A 12,477-nucleotide genomic window follows, 5' to 3' on the forward strand; every position below is an offset into this window, starting at 1 on the left:
TTGTGATCGCTTTAAAATGATATATTTAGGCCTATCCTTTCTATATTTCTATTCAGTATCATTTCTAATGTTTCGAAAGCAAGGAAATTCAGTAGACTAGATATCTTATTTATATCTGTAAGATTTTTGATCTGTTAGAATTATGTTGAGCACCTTGAGAAGTTGAATAAAGTCTTAAAATTTCAGTAAATGATTTGCTCAATGTATAACCTGTATCTGTGTTTACATTCTCTCTCTCTCTCTCTCTCTCTCTCTCTCTCTCTCATTATTACACATTTTTATTATGATTATGTCCATGAAAATATAATAATGCGTTTAAATTACCCCAGTACACTGCAGTGGACAGGACAGATGAATGTTTGTGAAGTAACTACAGCCAGAGGGCTCTGCAGGAGCACACCAACACATGTCCATATCACACAATCCACATGACGCCAAAAGAAACACAACATGTGCAAACACAGTCTTAAACACGAAACATGCAGTGTGACGTGCGTTACATAAGCTGCAGAGATTCCAGTGGCCATTTGTTGCTCTTTTTTAAGAAGCTTGTCACTGTGAAACATGCAGACATAAACACAGTCAGTGCATGTACACACACTTATATGGTTGCTGAGAAGATATGAGCACAAATAACAGCCAATGGGCTTCATGAGCCATCCGAGTCTGTCACTGTGCACCGCTGCTAAAATAAGAAAAACACGCTCACTGCTGCTGTGACACTCACTTCACAAGTCTGATGATTTTACACCCAACATTTAAATATATACAGTATATGAAGAGTTTATTTCCAAAATGAGATGACTCTGTTTCAATAATCATGTTTTTATTGTACATTCCAGTTAATATCAATGAAACTACAGTTGGTTTGCTTTGATTTAAGCCATAATAACTAAAAAAATACAGCTAACTAACACAATAAAAACATGAAAACAAAAACATGATTTTTGAAACATTTTAAAAACGGAGTTTTCTCTTTTTGGAAATAAACTCTTCATATACACCCCACAAAAATGAACAGTACTTGATAAATATGTTAAGAAAATGATTCAGTTACATAATCACTGCAGAAGAAGCTGAAGAAGAACACATTACCGATTACAGATTCTCTCAAACAAACTTAAAATAGTTTACTGAAAGTTGAGAAATCGGAAACTAATGAGAGAAATCATCATGCTAATGATGTCATAGCAGTAAACACGTTTATATATTAACAACGATTCAATATTGTGAACTACATCAATATATGGAGTCTAGCCAATCACAGCAGAGGTGCTTTCCAGAGCAAACACAACCTGCTCAATGTCGTGTTCTGAGAGAATGTAGAAAACACAAGAGAGCAGTGGAAGCAAATGTTGACTATAGTCCTGTCCTAAAGCATTCGACGGGTTCGAGTATTCACAGATGAGCGCCTCTGTAGGTGTCGGCGGCTCGAGGGAAGACACTGGAGTCAAACACTTGATTCTTTGTTTTCTTGTCAACAGACCTCACTTGTTCCTCGCAGGGATTGCAGAGATAAAGGGAGATTGTGGTGGACTTGCCTCATGATATCCACTTGTGTGTGTTCTTTCTAGTTGAGCTGGTAAAAATTGCAGAGCGTTTGTGAGAGTCAGTAGAGCGTTACAGATTGCTCAAAATCCAGCAGGGATGTCTAGAACATCTGGCATTATAACTGAAATATCCACACGCCATTGAAACGTATAATAAACATTCTAATAAAACCGCCACAACACTTGTATGATAATTGTTAAATTCACTCATTTATATAGCAGAAGATGAATGAAGATGAAGACGAGGGGTTTAAACACATCAAACACTGAATGCGTTGGGCGGTGATATCCGAACACAGCTTGATATCCTCGGGGCCTCCGGCTACGGACAAACGATATGGATAATTATATCATCAACTATTGTCAAAGCGCTCCCTCGAGCACCGCCTCCCAAACACTCCAACAATTAACTCCACATTTTATCCATAGCTGGAATTTTAAAGCAATTCATCTTCAAAAACTCTTTTGTGAATCAATCAAAATACTCACAATATTGTATTTGAGGTGAAAGAAAGCATCAGGGGCACAGAGACGGAGAGAGCTGTGGAATATGTAAATGACAGATCAGTATCACCCCCCGTCCAAACACCAGCCAGCGTCTCGTCTCAGACAGAGAGCAGTTTATTACATGAATATTTCAGAAAACCCATTTCTGTTCTCAGCGGACTGACTGCAAATTGGCCGACTCTCAACACTGTGACTATACTGAGATTAAGAACTGAAATAGATGTGTGCTGGACTAATAAAACAAAACCACAATTCATGGTCCAGTTTGTGCACAAGTAAACACATACTGTACAATGAGCCGCAAAAACCTTCACCTCAATGCACCTCGTGATTTATAATCACAAACATCCCTGGTTCCATCCCAGAAAAATACATCAACGTAAACTGACTGATTGGTAGTGACGGTCAATCATCATGTCATGATGTCACACCCAACACAACACTGTTGTTTGGTTATACCAGCAGAGGACGCTTAACTTGAAAACATATATCTTTAGGTCACACAAACAACCTACAGGGCTCAGTTTAATCCATTCAGACTAAATTATTAAACCATGGTTAACATGATTGGAGGGCATTATCACATTGATGAGTAATCAACCAATCACAGAGACACAAAGCTCCGCCTACTATCACATGACTTCTGTCAAATCTCACCACACTTCAGGATTTTACACATATACAAACAAAGAGATGTTGTTGGACAGTATTACTTTGGAAAAGGAGTGCTTTACACATGATCCAAACTTCTATTTTCTAATATTTCTTTAGTTTTATAGCTGATTTTCTGTTGAATGTTTTGTTTTCTTCTGGAGAAGGCATCTGTGTGACAGGTTCTTGCTTCACGTCTCTTACGGTGTGGATGTGTTGTGTCTGTTATGAGGATGAAAATGGGACGGGTATAACAGGAACATGTATTCACAATCCAGTGTTAGCTGAGAAAAACACTCTCTCTCTCTCTCTCTCGTGCTGCGGCCGCTGTCAAACCCATCATCCTCAGCCTCCTCCCGCCGAAAATGAGGTCACACGGAAAAAAGGAAAAGTAAAGCTATAAATAATACACAGCTACGGCAGCGAGTGTATTCTGAGAACAAGATATTTTCAGGACATCGTCTCTGCACTGAAATAAAATGGAGATACATATTCAGACATCTGATCTGGTCTTTGTTTCAAAAGCACTTCACATGTTCATTGCATCTGTTATTGCATAACACAATACAATCTAAAGCTTGAGAGAACATTTGAAGACATGTTCAGATAAAACAGAAACTCACTGAAAATATTTCAGTTAAAAAACTATTCCCATTTGAGCTATTCACTTTCTCAATATACATAGAAACATTACTGGCCTTATTGTGCTCAATGCAGTGCACCGTATTTCATCCTGTGAAAATAACATCAAATCACATCACTAGATGTCACCGATGGCTACTCATGACCAAAAGGCTACACTTAGGAAAACATATCACAATTAACATTATTATTGATGTGTATTTGATTGTATGAAGATAAAACATAAATGCACTTTACCCTCAATAAACCAAAACAAGGCCTAAGATAAGTCAAAAATACTATTTTCTACTGCAGTAAAGTTCTCTCTCTCTCTCTCTCTCTCTCTCAAAGCAGCTCAACTCTAACATGAAAGGCTCAGAACGAGGACAGAACAGCCTGCCAAATAACATTTTTCTGAAGCGCGAGGCAAGCAGCCAAAAAGAAATTCGCAAAGAAAGAGGAAGGGCAAACGTGCAATACATTTATTATAAGATGGGCTGTCTGCTCTCTCTCTCTCTGGATGAATTCATGTCTGAGGTGATGCAGTGGTGTGGTACACTGCAGTCTGATCAAATGAACATTGATGGTGATGGTGGGGTGAACTTGACCTTCGTGGGGTCAGTAGCAGCACAGACAACAACACACACACACACACACACACACACACACACACACACACACACACACACTCTTGTGTTTACAGGCAAACATTCAGTCACACTGCTCACTGGTCATGTTTACATTACCTTATTTTCCTTTAGAGCTCAGTGCATCTGTGCCACGGGCTAGAGCAAAGTCCTAGAGGAAAAACAGCCTTTCACCTCCTGATAAACAGAAGAGTGTGTGTGGTTGTGCGATGAAAGGCCAGACCTCGTCTCCGGCGTCTTAAACATCCCGCAGTCTCCTGACTCACACCAGCATCTCTCTCTTCTCTCCTGATCTCAGTGGCACTCTCTGTGACACGTGAAGCCTCCTCTACGACACAATCAGAAGACTCGTGTCCGCGCGGCATTCGACGGAGAACCGAGGAAGCTGTGATGTAATAATGCCGGTTACATCACTGGCTCATGATTGCGTAACAGTGTAACACAACAGCGCAAGACAGCGAAGGGAGGCCAAAGATCGAAAGTTGACCCAAACGCCTGCGAAGCACTGAACGTACTTAAGAGCAGGTTTACCACCTGACCGTGTAGAAATAGAACCGCTTAAAGAGTACATTCCTCGAGATCATAAAAAATACATTTCATGAAGTGTTTAATTTTGCCGTGTTTGAATGTAAGCAATCTGCCAAGTTGTAAATCCGAAGGTGAACGAATAACAAAGTTATTAGCTTATAAAAAAGGTAATCGACTCTGAATCACGCGAACAAGCCATGACCTGTCCGAATCTTTAACCACAATGTACCTACGTCACTAGAAAAATCCCCGCCTACTGACTGCGAAAACTTAACTCTCTCCTCCCCAAACACTGTACTAGCTCGTTCGTGACGTGTGCATCATGTCTAAGAGAAGCTGTGTTCTATGTAGTGAAACTAAGTCAGTCTTATTTTCACTACCAAAGGAAGAACTTCTGAGGAAAAAATGGTTACTATTTATTTTTCAAACGACACCAAAGGAGTATAAACCGAACGTTTTACTTTGCGCGCGTCATTTTACCGAAGATTGCTTCATCAATCTTGGCGCCTTTACTGCAGGATACATTAAACGTCTTTCCTTAAAAGATGTTGCAATACCAACTTTATTTGGACCTGTAAGCACCACCGAATCACAACCTGTAAGTGTGACTCTTTATTTTTGTCTTTACTTAAAATTAAATTTGTGTGACGTTATCTCATGTCTGTGTTTAGCTAACGTTACCGTTATTTTTGGGGTTGTTACTGTTTGTTTACCTAACGTTAGCTATAAACTCGTTGCGCTAATGTAAGTGTTCAACCATATTAACTAGCAAAGTCTTTATTTCAAGAACTGCGTGGTGTACTATAGTTATAATAACATCTGAAGATACGAACACCGTACACTGTATGCCGTGATAACTAACTGTTACAAGAGAAGTGTCTAAAGCAGTCCTTTTTCTTACTGGCATCTGTATAAGGATTAAAGAATGATTCGTCAGACTCGGGCTCGAACTGGTAAGGTAAAATCGACGCCATCTCTCTCTATACACTGTTAATATCCAACCACCTGCAAACCGTAATACAGCAGTAATGATAGGCGGTCCATTTGCGACACATTTTGAACGCGTTTGACCAATCACAGCAGACTAGACCATTTGACCAATCACAGCAGACTAGACCATCTGACCAATCACAGCAGACTAGACCATTTGACCAATCACAGCAGACTAGACCATCTGACCAATCACAGCAGACTACACTATCTGACCAATCAGATCAGACTACGCTGGCGGAAAGGCGGAGATTACACAGATGAATCGCGGAACGAATCATTTGAGAGTCAGTCAAGAAGTAAGGTAATAAAAACTGCTTATTATTACGAAATAATAGTATGTTTACATCATGTATGTACATAAACTTGTTGTCGGACACTCCATAAACCAAAATAAGCCCTTAAAAATATTGAGGAATGTACTCTTTAAGTAAGCCGTGACCCAAACGTCTGCTGCTGAATCAAAGACACGAATAACTCAAAGACTTAACAGCACCTATACAGTTTCCCACACGATGAAAGTAACTGCTGCTGAAGTAAAATCATTAGAACAGAAGAAAACTCCTAATCACTGTTCTTTTTCTGATCAGCTTCTTTATCAATCTGTGAGCGGGACGCACGTACGGCCCATTACAGAGCGGGTGCGGGAGTCTTTGGTACGTCTTCCTCAGCCGATAATCCGCTCTTCCCATCCTCTTCCGTACCGAGAGCGTGTCACACAGATCTGAAGCGTGTGACATTAATAAGAAAGTCTCTTTTTCACAAAATAACTCCAGTGGAGATGAGCTCATAGGGTTTAGAAGAGGAGTGTGTACGGTACATGTGTCTGAGACGCAGAGAATAATCAGCACGGACAGACGGAAAACACTACACACACACACACACACACACACTCACAGTCGATGGCTGGTTGTGTACATGTGATGATTATAGTAGGCCTGTCTACACGACACAAATATTGTGCCCAAAAGAATTCACGTTACAGATATTAACGCATCAAAACATGCGTGTAAAGAGGAATAATGTGTGTAAACTAGATACTTACAATGGATCATTTATATGATAATCTTGTGTAGTATTATCATAATCAGTATTGACAATAACGTGACAGGTTTAGCTCTACCAGTTTGACAAAATGTAGGTCTTGCAAACTTTACTGTGACATTTCCCATGTTCATTCTTTCTGTCAATCGATTTAAACCGATGAAGTGAGTTACCTTGAACAGACATGGATGTGAATATATGACGTATGGACCTCAGCGTACACACAGAAACACAATCACAACATCATCTCCATCGTGTCACAAACCTGCAGCTGAAGCAGATTCTCTCTTTTCATTAGCTCTTTTAACGCTCGCGTTACATACACTACATACACTTTTGGCAAAAAGAAGGTTGCAAAAAGTACTGAATAAAAGGGTATGATTAATTATGAGCAATGTGTATGAGAGAAATACATTTATTTCATAATGAGATTCCCCTCCCCAGTCACAATGTCAGTTCTCTAATGAAAGGTTAGATTTTTGTCATTTTTTAAATAAAAGATCTAAAGGCTTAATGATGCAGATGTATTTTTACAGACTTCTTCGCTCAACTGTACATGCATGCGTTAGATGGACGTTTTTGACAGATCATTGAGAAACCATGTGGGCAAATATTTTAAAAGAGAAGCGAGTCATTTCTGTCACCACCACTGTCACTAAATGAAACGATGTTTTCAACAAACAGCCCTCCCAGAAACTGATCCCAGAAACGACAACATCTGAAGACCTCACAGTCAGGACTGTGGAAGATTGTTCAAACATGAGCTATAATGGTGTGTGTTACGTAACGTGCCCTCAGGATGACACACACACACACACACACACACACACACACACACGTGTGTAACACACAGGTAAACCTCAGAGGTCTGACTTCCTGCCACACAGCTGCTGTTGAGGTGTGTGGGGGGGACATTGGGACAGAACGCAGCCCCTGAGGGGACAGACAGCGTGGGGTTTTGTTTTTATGATCAGTCTCGGTGAAGGGTCACTACCATCCGTTCACAGCAAAATAACATCCCATAAAAACACATCATCAACAGCAAAAACAGCCTGTCTACTGAAGAACTTAACTGTGTGCATCTATGTTACATGCCACACAAACCCACCCGTGTTTCGAGCATCTAAAACAAATCAACATGAGTTTGAGCAGAAGAATCCAGTGCTCGGTCCTCAGTGCTACGACTGCTCCACACACGACACACATACGTCACATGACACAGACAGACTCTACGGTTTCCTCACACTCAATGTTATAGCGTAGTCTTAGCAGAAAGAACCAACAAAACTCCAATGCATACAAGCACTCACTGAATCACAATTATGTGTTAAAACTACAGCTGCAGTCTTCATGGAGGGAAAGTATTTACAAATTGAAATCTCCCAGCATGCCTCACTGCTACTTGTAGTTATGCTGACTATGTTGTACCAAATTTACCAATCGTTGAGCTAGCTATTAGCAATATGTTTCATTATACCAGGGATGTACATGTACATACATGTCGCAGGTGCTATGAACTAATCGGACGTTTAGGAGCCACGACCACAGAAATCACCACGGTTGTCATCTTTCGTCTGGGACAGCCCAAAATCGAACAGTCCGAACCCAGCTTAAAGCTATCGTCAAACACACTCTACAAGCTCAAGGGTCTTCCCAACGACCTGTCAAAATAAAAGTCCGGTCAACTTGAACACTCAGACGAAAAATACTGTAGTGTAGTAAAGTGTTTGCTAAAGAACATTGATAAACTATAGGAAAACTGTAGTATACTATAGTAAGGTTCAAAAACACTATAGTATCTAGGAGTTTTACTGCAGTTTACTATTGTAAATACTTTAGTACACTTCAGTAATTTATGTGGACGAATACACCACTATATTGTACAGTAAAAAAAGGAAAAACACGGAACTTAATTAAAACAAATTTAGGTAAACTTGTCAGTTACGTGCCTATCCATGTGATGAACTGCACTTGCATTTTTTTTAAAGGGGTGATATGACACGGCTAAAAGGAATATTATGGTTTGTTTTAGATGTGATGCAATGTGTCTACAGGATTTAAGGTTCATAAACGCTGTATTTTCCACACACCGTGCATGTTTGTATCTCCTCTTTGCTCCGCCTCTCTGAAACACACAGATTTCTTACAAAGCTCATGGCTCTGAAAAGCGAGGTGTGCTATGATTGGCCAGTTCACCAGTGCGTAGTGATTGGTCAAATACTGCTTACTTGCGTCTACATTTGGGCGGTCTTAGTCAAATCAGACCAGCAACTTACGTAGATTTGTGGGGGTGTGGCTACACGAGGTGTTTCAGGCAGGTCTGGGTGAGCATTCGCTTTTACATAGAATGACTCTTTTGTTCCCACACTTTCATTTCTGCAATTTTACACGTCTAATACATGCATGAGCGACTTATAACACACCAAAGACACGGAAAAACACGTATTTGCGCCATATGACCCATTTAATGATGACAATGAAAGTTTCTTTTGAACGAAACTTTAAACCTTTGTAGCACTACGTGCAAAAAAATATTAACGTACTGTATGTGGAATACATCAATATGCTTGATGTTGGAATACAGTAGAGAACACAGGGAACACTGAATAAAAGTAATGGATATAGTGACAGTGCTCATGAAAACATGAGCTAACCAGCCTGAAAATAAGTAACTAAATCAAAAAAGATCTTAATAATGTATAATACTGCAGAGTGTTTGATGCATGTGTTGATGTGGTCAAGCGATCGTTGCGTGTTCTCAGCTCAACAGCTGTTCTGCAACATTCCCATCAGTAAATGACTAAAAATACACAACCTTCACACGACCCCATGAGCTACAAACCCTCTGTGCTTTCATCAGCCTTCACATTACTGTCTCAGGTCATATTATCTCTGTCCAACAGAAAAAGTTATTTTATTCTCATAATAATAATCTGAAACACTGCAGCGTAACCACATATTAAAGTCACTCATGATCATGTTTGAAAAGATTATAAACCAGAGCACTGCGAGTTAATTCAGCTCTCACATTAAAGCCCAACATGACAGCGGCTCAGGAGCGAGCGTGTGAAGATTGTTCTGAAGCTACAGGTCAAGCCTTCAGTCTTCATCATTTCACTGAAGAGGATCACGAGCGGAGCCAGATGTGTTTGGACTGATTATCAGTTATGAGCATGCTGCTGCAACACATCTGTCACATTATCAATGAATTGTGTCCGACAAAAATCACTGCATGCATGAAGAGAGCGCTGCATGTTAACAGGACACAGATGACATGACGCTTCCTAGAAAGGATTTCAGTTTTTATTTCACTGACAGGCACCAGAGATAATGCTATACAAATGCAATTCAACGTCTTACAAATATCATTTATCACAAAAGCCGCTGTGTTTATTTGACTACACATCATGTCAGTTATAGGACAGCCTATAGTTGTGGGGCAGGTTGGATTCTCGGGGCCGGCGGGTAACGACTGAGGTGCCCTTGAGCAAGGCACCTTACCCCTACGTCAAAGAAAGTAGTCGCTTTTAGCAACTTGTTAGCAACCGCCGTTTTTAAGGCTTTTAAACAATCACAAGCGGGTTATAACTGGTGTGTTTTATGTCATAGAATAAAACATGAAAATATTAAGCGGTTTTGTTTACCACAGACCTTATTTCAGGTGATTTACCAAAAACCCATTCAAAAAACCCACAGACTTTGGAGCGATGGGACCGGGAGTCATAAAATGCTATCATACAAAAATACGTCATCTCTGAGCCTCCCAATAGTTGCAGGTCAGTAAATGAGTCAAATGTTGATTTAGTAACCGCTCAGACCGGTTCAGTGTAAGTGAGTTTAAGACTCAACTCTTTTATAGATCCCGGTGGATATGATCGTGAATATAGTCAGGGTCACATTCAGCCAACACATCCAACCAGACGCAGGACCAAAATACAATCCTGTCTGAGGCACATATACATGGAGCAAGAGAGAACCGACGAGAACGTGTGCAGTGTAGAAGTGCTGAGTAAGGAGATCTGCTGCCTGCCAGTAAAACACCCTCCAATAGCCAGCCACCATAAACAATAGAGCTGTGAAGGCAATTGCGCACGAGCGAGAGAGAGAGACAGCAAAATAACTGCCTTCAAAAAGAGTGGAGAACAACACAATCACACGAGGCTTGTGGGTAAATTGCTGTTTGCTGAAGCGTCGAGTAAAGTAATTAGGTTGTTATTAAAGTGTTTGACAACTGTAAAAACCCATCAGAGTCAGAGCAGTGGAAAGTGGAAAGAACAGAGGAATAACCCATGAAATCAAGTTTATGAGTATAAATTCACACAGACGGTGTGTTTTCTGTGAGATGAGAAGCACTGCTAGCACAGATTAGGTCAGTGTCCTGCTGTTTCTTCACTGATTTATCTCTATGAAGTTCATTTACAATCCAGCGCTCCAGACATTATAAAACACATGACATAATAAAAACACACAATTATTAACCTGAGCTCACATCTCACACACTATCAGCAGAATGACTTGACAACTGTAAGTCAAGCATTCATTGGCTGATTTCTGTTGTAACACTGTTGTGCTATTAAAACATCACTGTCCCAACACACTTATAAAGCACATCACATTAAAATGCATGTTTAACAGAATAAGAACAAGTGAACAACTCTCACAAAACTGACAGATAGAACCTCATCTAAACAACATAAACAAACGTTACTGCGCATGCGCACTTTTGTGACCCCACCTTAACTTCCGGTACACATTCACAAACAATAGAGCGCCTGTAGATTATTTCTGATAACAATCAAAAGAAACCGAGAAGAAGCGTTACTTGGCTAAACTCATCTCTCCGATATTTTGAATTTAGACTGCGATACCAAGCTCAACCGCTAGATGTCAGTGTACCATACGCTCTCTTTAAATGCGACCGAACTACAGGACCCATTCAACTAATTGTTTATTTAATCAAAACAACATACAACAAAATTCAACTAATCGTTTATTTAATACAATTATTAGACAGTGAAATAATAATAGAAAATTAATTTTAACATAAATGAAATCAAATATAAATAGTTACATTAGACACTAGCCAAACACAAACCGGAAGTTCACGGGGGTCAGGCGCGTGACGCGTCCGATGAAATAGTCTATATTTAATAGTCCATAAAGTTAATAGTCCATTTTACAGCAGCAATAAGGTGATGGTGGTGGTGTGTATATATTGTGTAGTGTCACACATTACACTACACATAATAAAAATAGCAAGAGTTGTGAGACACTCTGTGTTATGTTGAGGGCACTTGTAATGGAATGGGAGAGTGGGTGATGACTTTTTTCTTATGAGTTTTATACTTTTGTATATTATTGTAATGATTTCGTGTTTGATTGGATTGCTAAATCTCCTGCCTGCACAACACATCTACCTTGATGTACTAATAAAGATACCATGAAATTAGTAAAGAGAATATTTAAAAGAACATGTAAAAGTGAACAAGCAGATGCCTTTGCACAGAAATAAACGCAGACCCATGTAACCGCATTAAAATGTCAAGCTTCCCGATTGCGCAACACCGGTGGTGTGTGTAGGCGCTCTGACAAGCGTCACGTGTGTCAAACTAGGATTTCACTTTGAACTCTTTCATCGTGTGTGCCTGGCCCAGATGGCGCTGCGTTACGTAATCAAAACAGCCTGATCCACGAGACGTTTACAGCTCGCTTTCTGTCTCATTTAGTGGACGACACACCCTTTGTTATTCTCCCTCTTTGCAGCAGGCCTTCAAACCCTCTAAACAAATAATGATCTTATTGTCAGATGTGAGCCATTGATCTGAGAGACACCCAAACCCCAAATCATCCAGGCAACATAAAGGATCCGTCTTTCTGCCTCCGCAGAACTACTGTTGAGCCTTTAAACACTCCGCAGCTGCGGCTCGTCTACGGCTCGC

At 40.1% G+C, this 12,477-nt stretch overlaps 1 protein-coding gene across 3 annotated transcripts in view; it reads right to left on the reverse strand.

Moving 5' to 3' along the window:
* The window catches only part of jmjd1cb (jumonji domain containing 1Cb), a 102,895-nt gene that overhangs the window by 46,111 nt on the left and 44,307 nt on the right, over positions 1 to 12,477 (reverse strand). The window lies entirely within an intron of this gene.

Source organism: Triplophysa rosa, linkage group LG18 (genome assembly GCF_024868665.1).
Source record: "Triplophysa rosa linkage group LG18, Trosa_1v2, whole genome shotgun sequence".
Lineage (NCBI taxonomy): Eukaryota > Metazoa > Chordata > Actinopteri > Cypriniformes > Nemacheilidae > Triplophysa > Triplophysa rosa.